The sequence below is a fragment of the Myotis yumanensis genome, unplaced genomic scaffold (assembly GCF_028538775.1).
Source record: "Myotis yumanensis isolate MYYU_CA2020_CCGP unplaced genomic scaffold, mMyoYum1.0.hap1 SCAF_2, whole genome shotgun sequence".
In the NCBI taxonomy this organism is placed as follows: domain Eukaryota; kingdom Metazoa; phylum Chordata; class Mammalia; order Chiroptera; family Vespertilionidae; genus Myotis; species Myotis yumanensis.
In genome coordinates this window covers 38,234,728-38,246,414 of record NW_027223753.1, presented here as the reverse complement: position 1 = coordinate 38,246,414, position 11,687 = coordinate 38,234,728, and the positions used below count along the sequence as shown (strand labels likewise).

The 11,687-nt window shown below is 50.9% G+C and overlaps 1 non-coding gene across 1 annotated transcript; it reads left to right on the top strand.

Annotated features, from left to right (window-relative positions):
- Positions 1-1,827: 1,827 nt before the first annotated feature.
- LOC139004564 (U6 spliceosomal RNA) lies at positions 1,828-1,931 on the top strand. The gene has a single exon (XR_011470438.1). It is a non-coding gene; the product is annotated as a U6 spliceosomal RNA (small nuclear RNA).
- Positions 1,932-11,687: the final 9,756 nt, after the last annotated feature.

Sequence of the window (11,687 nt, the reverse complement as noted above, 5' to 3'; positions counted from 1 at the left end):
CCTGTCTGTCTCAACCAGACCTGCCCCACAGCCAACCTCTGCCCACACCTAGGGTGGCACCATCGCTCGAAGGGCTTCTGCGGAGTAAGCAGGGTCCCTCTGGCAGGTGGGGTGCCTCGGCCTGGCCTGTGGGGATCAGGCCAAAACCGGCTGTCCAACATCTCCCAAGGGGCCCCGGAGTGTGAGAGGGCACTCTGCAAAGTTGCTGTCATACAGGGTGGAATGCAAACGCAAGTGTGCAATAAACCAGATTCGGGGCTGACAGTGCCCCAGCAACAACATAACCCATGGCCAAAGGTGGAATTGTGCATCCCTTCGAGGAGTCAGGCTTCCCCCTCTCTGGTTTTGGGGTGTATCACCTGAGAACCACTGCTGCCAAGTCACTGCAGCTCAGCAGCTCTTGCATTGAGCGTCTGCCCCCTGGTGGTCAGTGTGCATCATAGCAACCGGTGAGATGGTCAGACACTTAGCATATTAGCCTTTTATATATATAGACTAGAGGCTTAGTGCACAGATTCTTGCACCAGTGGGGTCCGTTGGCCTGGCCTGTGCCCTCTCACAATCCGGGACTCCCTGGGGATTCAGACTGCTAGTTTCAGCCCGATCCCCACAGGCCAGGCCAGGGAACCCTAGTATGCATATAAAATCTTTGGTTAATCTCTTCCCGCCCTCTTCCCTTCTCCCTTCCCTCTGAGATTCATCAGTCTGTTCCACATTTCCATGCCTGTGGTATCTGCTCCTGCGTTGAGCATCTGCCCCCTGGTGGTCAGTGTGCATCATTGCTACCAGATGGTCAGCCAGTCGGTCAGTCTCTTAGGCTTTTATATACATATACTCTAGGGGCCCAGTGCACAAATTCGTGCACCTTGAAAGGAACTGTGGGCCTCAAGGATGCAGTAGGCACAGGGGCAGGTCTCAGCCCATCCTCCACGCCCCCGCCTGGCCCCTCCTGCCTCAGCCCCGGTCCTATCTGCTGGCAGCCCTGCTCCCGCCACCACCACCACCGATCCCACACACTGACAGCGCCGGCCCCACTCACACCCACCAGAGCAATTGGGGCCAGCACCAGCAGCGGGTGCAAGTGGGGCCGGCACCATCAGTGGGTGTAAGCGGCGGCTGCTGCCTCAATCGCCCCTCAAGAGCAGGGGGAGGTGGAGAAGCCCTCAGGGGCAATCAGGGTCAGCAGCCGCCACTCACACCTGCTGATGGTGCCGAGTGACCGGGACCAGTGTTGGGCACCGGCAGCAGGTGCAAGAAGGGCCAGCATTGGCAGTGGGTGTGAGTGGCAGCTCCAGCGCTGGCAGTGGGTACGAGCAGGGCCAGCACCACAGCAGGTGTGAGCATTGGGTGGAACTGTAGAGCACAGGAGCAAAGAATTTTCAGTAACCACCAGAGGCTCACCCCAATGACAGCGACCAGTGCCGTGCCTTGGTCTGGCACCCCCACTCACTTGCTCCACCATCCCACCGCGGCCAATGCCCACCATGTTCCACACACACCCCCTGGTGGTCGGCACACATCATAGCGACCGGTTGTTTGGTTTTTCCGGTTGTTCCGCTGTTCGGTCTATTTGCATATTAGCCTTTTATTATATAGGATATAATAGATTTCAGAGAGGGAAGGAGAGGAAGAGAGAGATAGAAACATCAATGATGAGAATCATTGAATTGGCTGCCTCCTGCATGCCCCCTACTGGGGATCAAGCCCACAACCCGGGCATGTGCCCTTGACCAGAATCAAACCTGGGACCCTTCAGTCCGTAGGCCTACTCTCTATCCACTGAGCCAAACCAGCTAGAGCAACTCCCAGCTTTAAAACCTTCAAGAAGTTCTCGCTTCAGCAGCACATACACTAAAATTGGAACAATACGAAGATTAGCATGGCCCCTGCACAAGGATGACACACAAATTCATAAAGTTTTCCATACTTAAAAAAAAAAAAAAACTCAAGCAGCAGGACCCAGCACTCTCTCCCCACAGGACACACCTGCACCTTTCTGGTCCCCCTCTTCTTACCCTAAGGCACGTTGCCGTTTTCTTTCCCTCTCCTAAGCTTCAAGGGTCCTTCTTTTGCTTCTGTAACTTGTTTCCTGAGTTCATTTCTTCTGTAGCTCCCTTCTACCTCTGTATTTGAATTCTTGGCTCTGAATCTTTCTTTGCTGAACTCAAGAACCAAGTTCCATCGGTTGTAGGCTCAAACCCCAGGCCCCAGTCAGGGCGCCTGCAGGAGGCAACCAATTGATGTGTCTCTCTCATCACTGATGTTTCTATCTCTCTCTCCCTCTCCCTCTCCCTTCCTCTCTGAAGTCAATACAAATATATATATTTTTAAAAGAACTGAGACCCTAGCCGGTTTGGCTCAGTGGCTAGAGCATCGGCCTGCAGACTGAAGGGTCCTGGGTTCAATTCCGGTCAAGGGCACATCCCTGTGTTGTGGGCTCGATCCCCAGGAGGGGGCATTCAGGAGGGATCTAATCAATGATTCTCTCTCATCATTGATGCTTCTCTCTCTCCCCTTCCTCTCTGAAATCAATACATATATATATATTTTATATATATTTTATATATATAAATACATTTATATTATATATATATTATATATATATATATATATATATATATATATATATATATATATTTTTTTTTTTTTTTTTTAAAGAACCAAGGTACAGTTTCACCCCCAACATCACTGGTTACACTTCCAAAGAAGGATCTATCTTCAGACCCTCCACCACTGCCTGGAAATGACCTCACTCAAGTGAAGACAGAATTCCTTGACCTGTGCCCAAGCCTCTCCTTAAAAGCCCCACTGACTTTATGCCTCTGTTTGCCTGGGTCTCAGGAGCATGAAGGCTTGGGGTGCAGCAGACCTGAGGTGGAGTCCCATGCATAGGGTGGTGAGGGCAAAGAGTGTCCCAACCAGGGAGTCTGTGAGGAGGTAAAGGACTGGCCCAAAGTCAGGAGGTAGGACACTACCTGCGGTGTCTCACCTTCCTCCTCCTCCACCCTGCCTCCCCACACCCGGCACAGGTAAAGGTGGAGCAGGAAGGGAATGAGGGCGGGCCGGGAGACTGCGAAGTGAAACCTAGATTCCATGATAAGAATGAGCAATAACTAAGCTAATTAAGATTACCTATGACTAGATAGAAAAACGTCACTGGGCCCTGGCCAGTGTGGCTCAGTGATTGGAGCATCGACCAGAGCAATGAAGTCACTTGTTTGAGTCCCTGTCAAGGTCACAAACCTGGGTTGCAGGTTCATTCCCAGGCCCTGGTTGGGAGTCAAGGTAAGTGCAGGAGACAACCAATTGATGTGTTCCTCTCACATTGATGTTTCTCTCCCCCCCCCCCCCCTTCCTTTCATTCTCTCTAAAAATCAATGGAAAAAATATCCTCGCCCTAACCGGTTTGGCTCAGTGGATAGAGCGTCGGCCTGTGGACTGAAAGGTCCCAGGTTCGATTCTGGTCAAGGGCAGGTACCTTGGTTTTGAGCACATCCCCAGTAGGAGGTGTGCGGGAGGCAGCTGATCGATGTTTCTAACTCTCTATCCTTCTCCCTTTCTCTCTGTAAAAAATCAATAAAATATTTTTTTTTAAATATCCTCTGGTGAGGATTAACAACAACAAAAATGTCACTGGGTACCACCCAAAACAATAATGTCATTGTCCACTAAGTTTTATTCCCAGTTACCCCGTCATGAAATCTCCGAGTAGTCTGGGTACGTCATGTAATATTCTGAGCTCTTCGGCCACATGAAGTCCCCACCACTGGGCACCTCAGCGTTTGACAGTGTAGATGTGAGAAATGTCCGAACCTGTAGAAAATTGTTATAAGAGTTTATCTGAGCCCAAAGTGGTGACATATGCGGGGGAGCAAGATCTCAAATGCTCCAGAGAAAAACAGTTCACAGTTTCTTTTATGAATCTGAAATTCAGGAGATGATGTAAGGAAGAATGGGGAAAGCAAGGTAGGAACTGGATTACAGGATAGTTAAATTTATTTGTTCTCTCTCTCTCTTTTTTTTAAGAAAGTAGTAAGGAATTTTATTGTCAAAACAAGTAAGAGATGTGAGCATAACAGAAGACACAAATAAATTGTTTGTTTGTTGACACGTGAAAGAGAAGCCCTGCCCAGCAGAACTGCCCTGGAAGCACCACAGTAAGAAGTGCCTCTTGCCCAGCCAGCTTGGCTCAGTGGTTGAGCGTCAAGGTTCGATTCCCAGGCAGGGCACATGCCCGGGTTGTGGGCTAAATACCTGGTGTGAGACATGCAGGAGGCAACCGGTCAATGATTCTCTCTCATCATTGATGTTTCTATTCTCTCTCTCCCTTCCTCGCTGAAATCAATGAAAATATTAAAAAAAAAAAAAAAAAAAAAAGGAACCGGCTCTGCCCAACAGCCATAGCCAGGGCTCCGGTCTCCACACAGGAGAAGGGTCCCTGCCAAGCCTGGCTTTTCTTCACACCCAGATCTCAAGCAGATTTTAGGTCCCCCCACCAACAAGGCTGGAGCACACAGCACCAGCCACCGAGAGGGCCAGAAACTAGTCAGTGAGCACCTCTGCTCCCCGACTGGTCCATGCCCTCGCTGACCCTGGTAAAGGAATCCAGAAGCCTTGGTTTGGGAGCAACACAAACATTTTCTACCTCGTAAGCAATGACCAAGTTCTTGTCTAGGCTACAAATGCAAAAATTGTTGATGAGGCCCCCCATACATCACTGCTGAGAGTATTTAGTCTAACTTTATATTAAAGCAATGCACAATGGCTTCTTCCACACAAGGACAAGCTTTGCACTAATGTTTCTCAAAAATCAACTATGCCTCCAGTTCTAGCCCCAGGTTAAAAGGTTTAAAAACAACAAACCCAAACCATTCCTATGTCAGAGCCAGGGTAATAAAGGAAGTGGGTGCCAAACACTCCGTCTTCAGAGTCATTGGAAGAGAAAGCTCTAGAAGCCAGTGGGTGTGAGCACATTCAAGTCATGGGGTTTGAGATTATGGGTCCGAGGTGGTTGCTTCTTCCCTCCCATCGCTGGGAGGTCCGTCTTGGGCGGCGTGAAGGTTGCTGGCTCTTTGGCCGGCATGCGATTCAGTTCCACTGGAGAAGGCTTCTGGGCTCCTCCGTAGGGCTGGTGGCAATGCCTCCAGATCAGACTTCTGGAGGGATCTTGGTCCAAAGAGGCTGCATTTATCTGCCGAGTTTCTGTCTCTATGTCCGATTCCAGAATCCATGGTGCTAAGATTTGGGCCTGGGAAGGCTGTGGAAGAGCCAGAAGAGACCAGCCTCCTACTAGGGATGGAGCCCGAAACCCAGGCATGTGCCCTTGTCCAGAATCGAACCTGGGACCCTTCAGTCCGCAGGCTGATGCTCTGTCCACTGAGCCAAACCGGCCAGGGCACACAGTATCCAGTTTCCCAACTAGACAAAAAGGTCCCTTCCTCTCTGAAATCAATAAAAATATATTTCAATAAATAAATACATTTAAAACCATGATACTTTCTTTTTTCCATTTTTCTGACTTCTCCCATATCTTCTTGTACCACTTTTATAAGGGGAAAAGATGAGCTTTTGTTTTTTCCCTAAGGGATCCTACCCATCCTTCAAGGTTCAGTTCACATGCGTGCCTCCCAGCTGCCTTGGCCAGGGCCCGACTCTGGGGAGCAGACCCCAGCTAGTGGGTGCCGAATGTTCATAAGCTGGAATAAGGAACAACCACCTTTCCTGAGATCATTCTAGGCTGCTTTCCCCCATACTCCCGGGCTTCCCTATGGAGGGGGAGAGTAGGGGATGCTGCCTCACAGAAGCTGGGGTGCCTCTCAGGGCCCAGTGGGCAGAAGCTCCTGCAGCACCAGCCCCAGGGACTGCTCCACATCTGAGATATTGGTGCTTCCTGACATCCTCCTTATGTGTCAGGGGATGGGCGAGCAGTAACCCAGGTAACAGATCCTGGGGCTCAAACCTCAGGCAGCTGATCAATTCTTTCATCATTGAGCATTTGGTTGTTCTGAGCAGAATGGTGTGGGAAGTCATGTGGCTCTGTGGGGCCTGGGGTTGGGCAGTGCCAAAACAGGATGGCCAGGGTGCTAGAAAAAGTTGGGCCCTCTCAAGCCATTTTTCAATACCAGCTTCCAGAGACCCTCCCAAATGCAAAGCTGAGTGCATCTCGTGTCAAAAGACGAATTCCACCTGCCTGCGTAAACTTGAGATCTAATAAGCTTGATTAAGCAATTTGTGAATCGGCTGCAGCCCATCAAGCATTTAGAGAAGGGAGCTCCTAGGGGTTGTACAAAATGGAAGGTTTTTTTGGGCAAAAAAAAAAAAGGTGGGACTCAGGCTTTAAAAGAGTGGATTATTTCAGGCAAAGTGGATTATTTCTTAGGGGAAGGCAGGAGATCTTATTAGGAAGGCTTGATAGGCAGCAGGGTGGGGAAAGGGAGCTATTAGGGAAAGGAAAGAAAGGATTACTTCGGGGCCATGATCCTTTTCTTTGAGGAAAAGAAGGGAGGGGGTTTTATCAAGCAGACTGCCTCTTCCTAGGGCAGTGGTTCTCAACCTTCTGGCCCTTTGAACACAGTTCCTCATGTTGTGACCCAACCATAAAATTATTTTTGTTGCTACTTCATAACTGTAATGTTACTACTGTTACGAATCATAATGTAAATATCTGCTATGCAGGATGGTCTTAGTCGAGCCCTGTGAAAGGGTCGTTCGACCACCAAAGGGGTCTCGACCCACAGGTTGAGAACTGCTGCTCTAGGGGAATGGAGAGGGCCGGGGTGACAGATGACCTTGCAGATGCTTGACCAGAAAATTCCATACTGGTTGATTAACCGTTTGAGTCCCAAGCAGCGCAATTGCGCTGCTGAGATTTTATGTCGAGAAAACATACGATTCCGTTTGAGTCCCAGGGGGTATTGAAAAAACACTGTCGAAGAATCCCAAACAGCGCAACCACACTTTCTCTAAATGAGTACGAAAAGACCCAAACAGCGTGATAGTGCTTGTTTTATTTTATGTCGAGAAATACCAAGCAGCTCGATCGCGTTGCTTGGGACTCAAACAGTTAAGATCTAATGTTTCTGGGAAAGGTTGAAATTAAGATACATCGGGTATTACATCTAGGTTTGGTATCGAGGACTTCCAGTATGAGTGACGTTATTTGGGGCCATGGTTTTCTGCTTAACACCTGCTTATCTCATAGGTGAAGGCTCCCTGTCACCTCCAGGTGTGTGGCAGGCTGTTAGGCAGACATGAGCACAGCAAGGACAATGGGCCAGGTACACACAGAAGGTCACCAGGTTGGAAAGCCCTGAGTGCCTAGCAATGGGCAAAACTGGGAAAACAAAGACCTTGCCCCAAGGTAACCTTTCCTCCCCTGGCATACCGCTCGTCATGCGGGTTAGACCCCCTGACCTTTCATATCGCTGGTCATGTGGTTTGGACCATATGCCACTAGTCACCTGGTAGATCCCCTTAGAGGAGGAACAAGGGGGCCTGGAAATAGCCTCATGGGACCCCCCATACACACACAAGCCCTTGCCCAACCAATCCCTTAAGCATTAAGCCCTAGAGATGACATCTAGGCCTCAGCTGTGTTTCAGCTCCAGGCCCAGAAAAGCAGCAAAACCAGAGGGAGCTACACCACAGCTGACCAGCTGCATTGATTAATGACTCCCTCCCCTAGCACGGACCAATCAGTGGAAGCCAGGAGCCTGAGGGGACACCGCTGGAAAGCTAATGAATATTCCACTGAGACCCTCCCTGGGACCGTCCTGAACGCTCCACCTCTGGGGAGCGGATAAAAGCCTTCAAGATAAAGAACCCAATCCTGAGTTCTCTTTAGAGAGCAGGGGCCACCTTTCCCTGCCCCCTCCCCCCAGGCACGTTTCCTTGCCTTTCTCCTAAACTCCAAGAGCCCTTCCTTTGCCTCTATAGCTTGTTCCTGACCCCATTTCTTCTACAGCTCACTTCTACCTCTGTGACTTTCTAAATGACCTCTCTCTATAGTTTGAGTCTCGGCTCAGAATTCTTAGCCAGAACTCAAGTACCAATTGCTAAATCGAGGTCCGTCTGACTCTAACAGTCTAACACCTGGTGCCGTTTTCACCACCAACAGTTGGCGCCAAGCTCGCTATTGGGGCAACCCAGGCTGGCTCACCTCCCAGAGCACCCCTGTTGGTGTAAGTAGCTAGACATGGTTGAGTTGGATGGCCTGGGGAGCTGAACCCAATGGGGCCTGCTTTACTAGGCAGTTGCAGCATTGCCCCACCAAAGGGCTTCACACCCTCCCTCCCCTGCCTTTTCAATCTCCCAGGGTACAGTCTGTCCACTCGCCCAGACTTTGGGGGGCGGGTGGAGGAGTGAACAGTAAAGGGGAAATCCCTCTGCTGGCGCATGTGCAGTAGAAGCCACGCTGGCACAGGGGAGGCGCTCCCACTAGGAGGCGTGGGCAGCAGGAACCAAGGGGCAGAGCTTGGAGAAAGGATCAGATTGGATGAGGGAGACAGACCCCAGAAGATCTAGAAAATGGGTTGTGAGGGGAAGGACCCCACCCACGCACAGGAGGGATTGGGAAATGGACGGGTTATTTCGAAAGGGAGCCTGGTCCTTCCCAAGCCCCAGATAATATCATCCCAGCTTAACAAAGAGCGTGCGCGCTCTCTGCCATAACACGCGCTTGGCCGTGCACTCACGTGCTCTCTCTACATAGGGGGCACCTGGGCCCAGCCGCTGCCTGGGGTCTGGCAGCCACGCGGATTCCAACTGCGGGCCTGGGCACAGCACCAGCTGAAGCACCGCCGGGAGCGAGCCGACTGAGCCGGCCCGATGGGGACAGCACGGCCTGGCACGGAAGTTCGGTCAACATGAGTGACATGAGCCAGGTGTGTGGCAGGCTGTTAGGCAGACATGAGCACAGCAAGAACAATGGGCCAGGTACACACAGAAGGTCACCAGGTTGGAAAGCCCTGAGTGCCTAACAATGGGCAAAACTGGGAAAACAAAGATCTTGCCCCAAGGTAACCTTTCCTCCCCTGGCATACCGCTCGTCATGCGGGTTAGACCCCCCTGTCTGGCCCGGTGCAGACCATACTGGACTTTGCCACAGGGGGCATGGACCTGAAGCCGGGACAGGCCTTTGTGTTTGCTCCAACGTCAGGAAACCTGTGGACGAAAGGGGCCACATGCTGACCTGACAAGCTCAGGGGAGGCCTGCGTGGCGGTCTTACAAACTCAGAGACCTAAGAAACCAAAAAGGATGGTCTGAAATTAAACTTTATCGTGTTAATTGATCCTGCATCCACCTAAGTATGAGTCCATCATTTTACTTTTTATCCAATCCCAGGGGTTTCCCTGCTTTGCTTGATCCCTCCTCCTTAATCTATCACCAATGAATTTCATGTAACCCACCTACGTCCCTCCTTTGATTGCAAATGTATAAATACAAATGTAACCCCGCCATTCTCCGGAGCATTATCTCAGTTCATTGAGGTTCTGCTTCCCGGCATATGTCAACAGTTTGGCTCAAATAAACTCACAAAAATTCTTTACAGGTTTTAATGGTTTTTTTTCGTTAACAAACCTTACCACTCACCACATCCTCCCACGCACGGTCCCCAGAATGCTTTTCTTACACCACCGCCAGGACCCTATTTCCAACGGCAACACCCCCACTTACCCCCTGGTGACTCGGTCACACTGCGCTGCTCAGGTCCCCCAGCAAGCCCTGGTCTTCCTTCCCTGGCCTCTGACCCTCATGATTCCCCAAGTTCTCCATGACTCCCCTGAAAGTCACCCCACCCAGCCAGGTGGCCGGGGCTCCTCCTCTGAACTCCTAACTCCCTGTGTCTCTTTAACCCATCATGCCCCCCACACTGGGCCCTGACATTGGTGCACCCTTACAGGCTGAGCCCCTCCAGCAGCACCACCTCCATACACCCCCCATTTCTTCTCTCCCACCATAGGTCATGGGCAGCAGGTGGGTCCCCAGAGCCTAGCACCATGCTAGGCACAGAGTAGGGCTCAGAACCTTAATTGGTTGTCTGTCTCCAGAGGAGATGTGTCACTGGCAGCCTGGAGTGTGCCTCAGAGCTGTTCCTCCTGCCAAAAGCCAGAGCTGGATCAAGTCCCTCTTCCCTAAGACACAGCCGGCAGAGCCCTCAGAACCCAGAGAGGAGCTTGCTGCATCCTTGGGGATGGGGGGCTGGCGGGGGGAAGGGCAACACACTGGGAGGAAAGACCAGGCCCCTATCCCCACTCTGCTGCTGACCCACTCCTCTTCCCTTAGCTGAAAAGGGGGGAGATGCTGCCTCCCCTTTAAGAGTGTCTCCATCTAAATAAACAAGCAATTCTAATACAAAGGCTATTTGCCCAGCCAGGGTGGTACAGTGATTGAGCCTCGACCCATGAACCAGGAGGTCATGGTTCAATTCCTTGGTCAGGGCACAGGCCGGGGTTGTGGGCCTGAACTCCAGGAAGGGGCAGCCAATCAATGCTTCTCTCTCATCAATGTTTCTATCTCTCTCTCCCTCTCCCTTCCTCTTTCTGAAATCAATAAAAACATACTTTAAAAAATAAATAAAGTAAAAGGCTGTTTGTACATGGAGGAGCATTCTCAACTGTGAGATCTAAGTTCTGGATTTTTCTTTCAAAAAGAGGTTCGTCCAGCATTGGTGTTAAATACTATAACCCCTCAAAAGTCACCATCCCATGTAAGGCATCCAGGTACACTGTCCTCACCAATGTCGCCATCCATCTTTTAATTGTCAAATCTGGCGGCACTGCCCTGACCAGTTTGGCTCAGTGGATAGAGCGTCAGCCTGCGGACTGAAGGGTCCCAGGTTCGATTCCGGTCAAGGGCATGTACCTTGGTTGCGGGCACATCCCCAGTGGGAGATGTGCAAGAGGCAGTTGATTGATGTTTCTCTCTCATCGATGTTTCTAACTCTCTATCCCTCTCCCTTCCTCTCTGTAAAAAATCAATAAAATATATTTTTTAAAAAATCTGGCGGCACTTTGCTGATCTTACGGAACTCTGCTCCCGGCATAACTGACCACCCTTTCTTCTTGAAGTGATCCTTGCATTCGCTCCTGGGACCCTTTCCACCCTCTTCATTCTGTCCCACTCTTCTTGACCGCTTCCCTCGTTCCCTGTGGTCTACGTCCACTCCTCTCTGTGCCTTAGACAGGAAATGATGCCCACATCCTTGTCTTTGGTCCCGAGCCCCAGACCCCTATATTTAGTGTCCTCCTGGGCAGCTCCTGGGGGATGACCCACAGCTCAGGACTCCACCGGACCTGAACCAAACTCCCAACTTGCTCCCCACTCCCAGGCTCCCTCCATTTGCCCGTCATTCATTCTTCTATTTAGACACGCTCACCCGCGTACATACACCTGAATCAGTCCCCAGGGGCCCTGCTGATTTCTCTGTGAACCTCTGCAAGCTGAAGTCCTTGTGCCCATTACAGGTGATTTTTAAACTCCAGGGAGCTAAAGTCGGGACAGTCTCTAACTTCCTTCCCCTGCCAGGGGCCCCAGGACACCCTCTGCTGGAGATGGTAGCTCAATCTCTCCCCATGGACTTGTTGCCCCAGGCGTGACCTGCATGCCAGGCCGATCAGTTTATCTCAGGTAGATAGACTATCAGCAACAATCTGGGTGGAAGAAAAAGTCAGCTCCTTAGACCTAA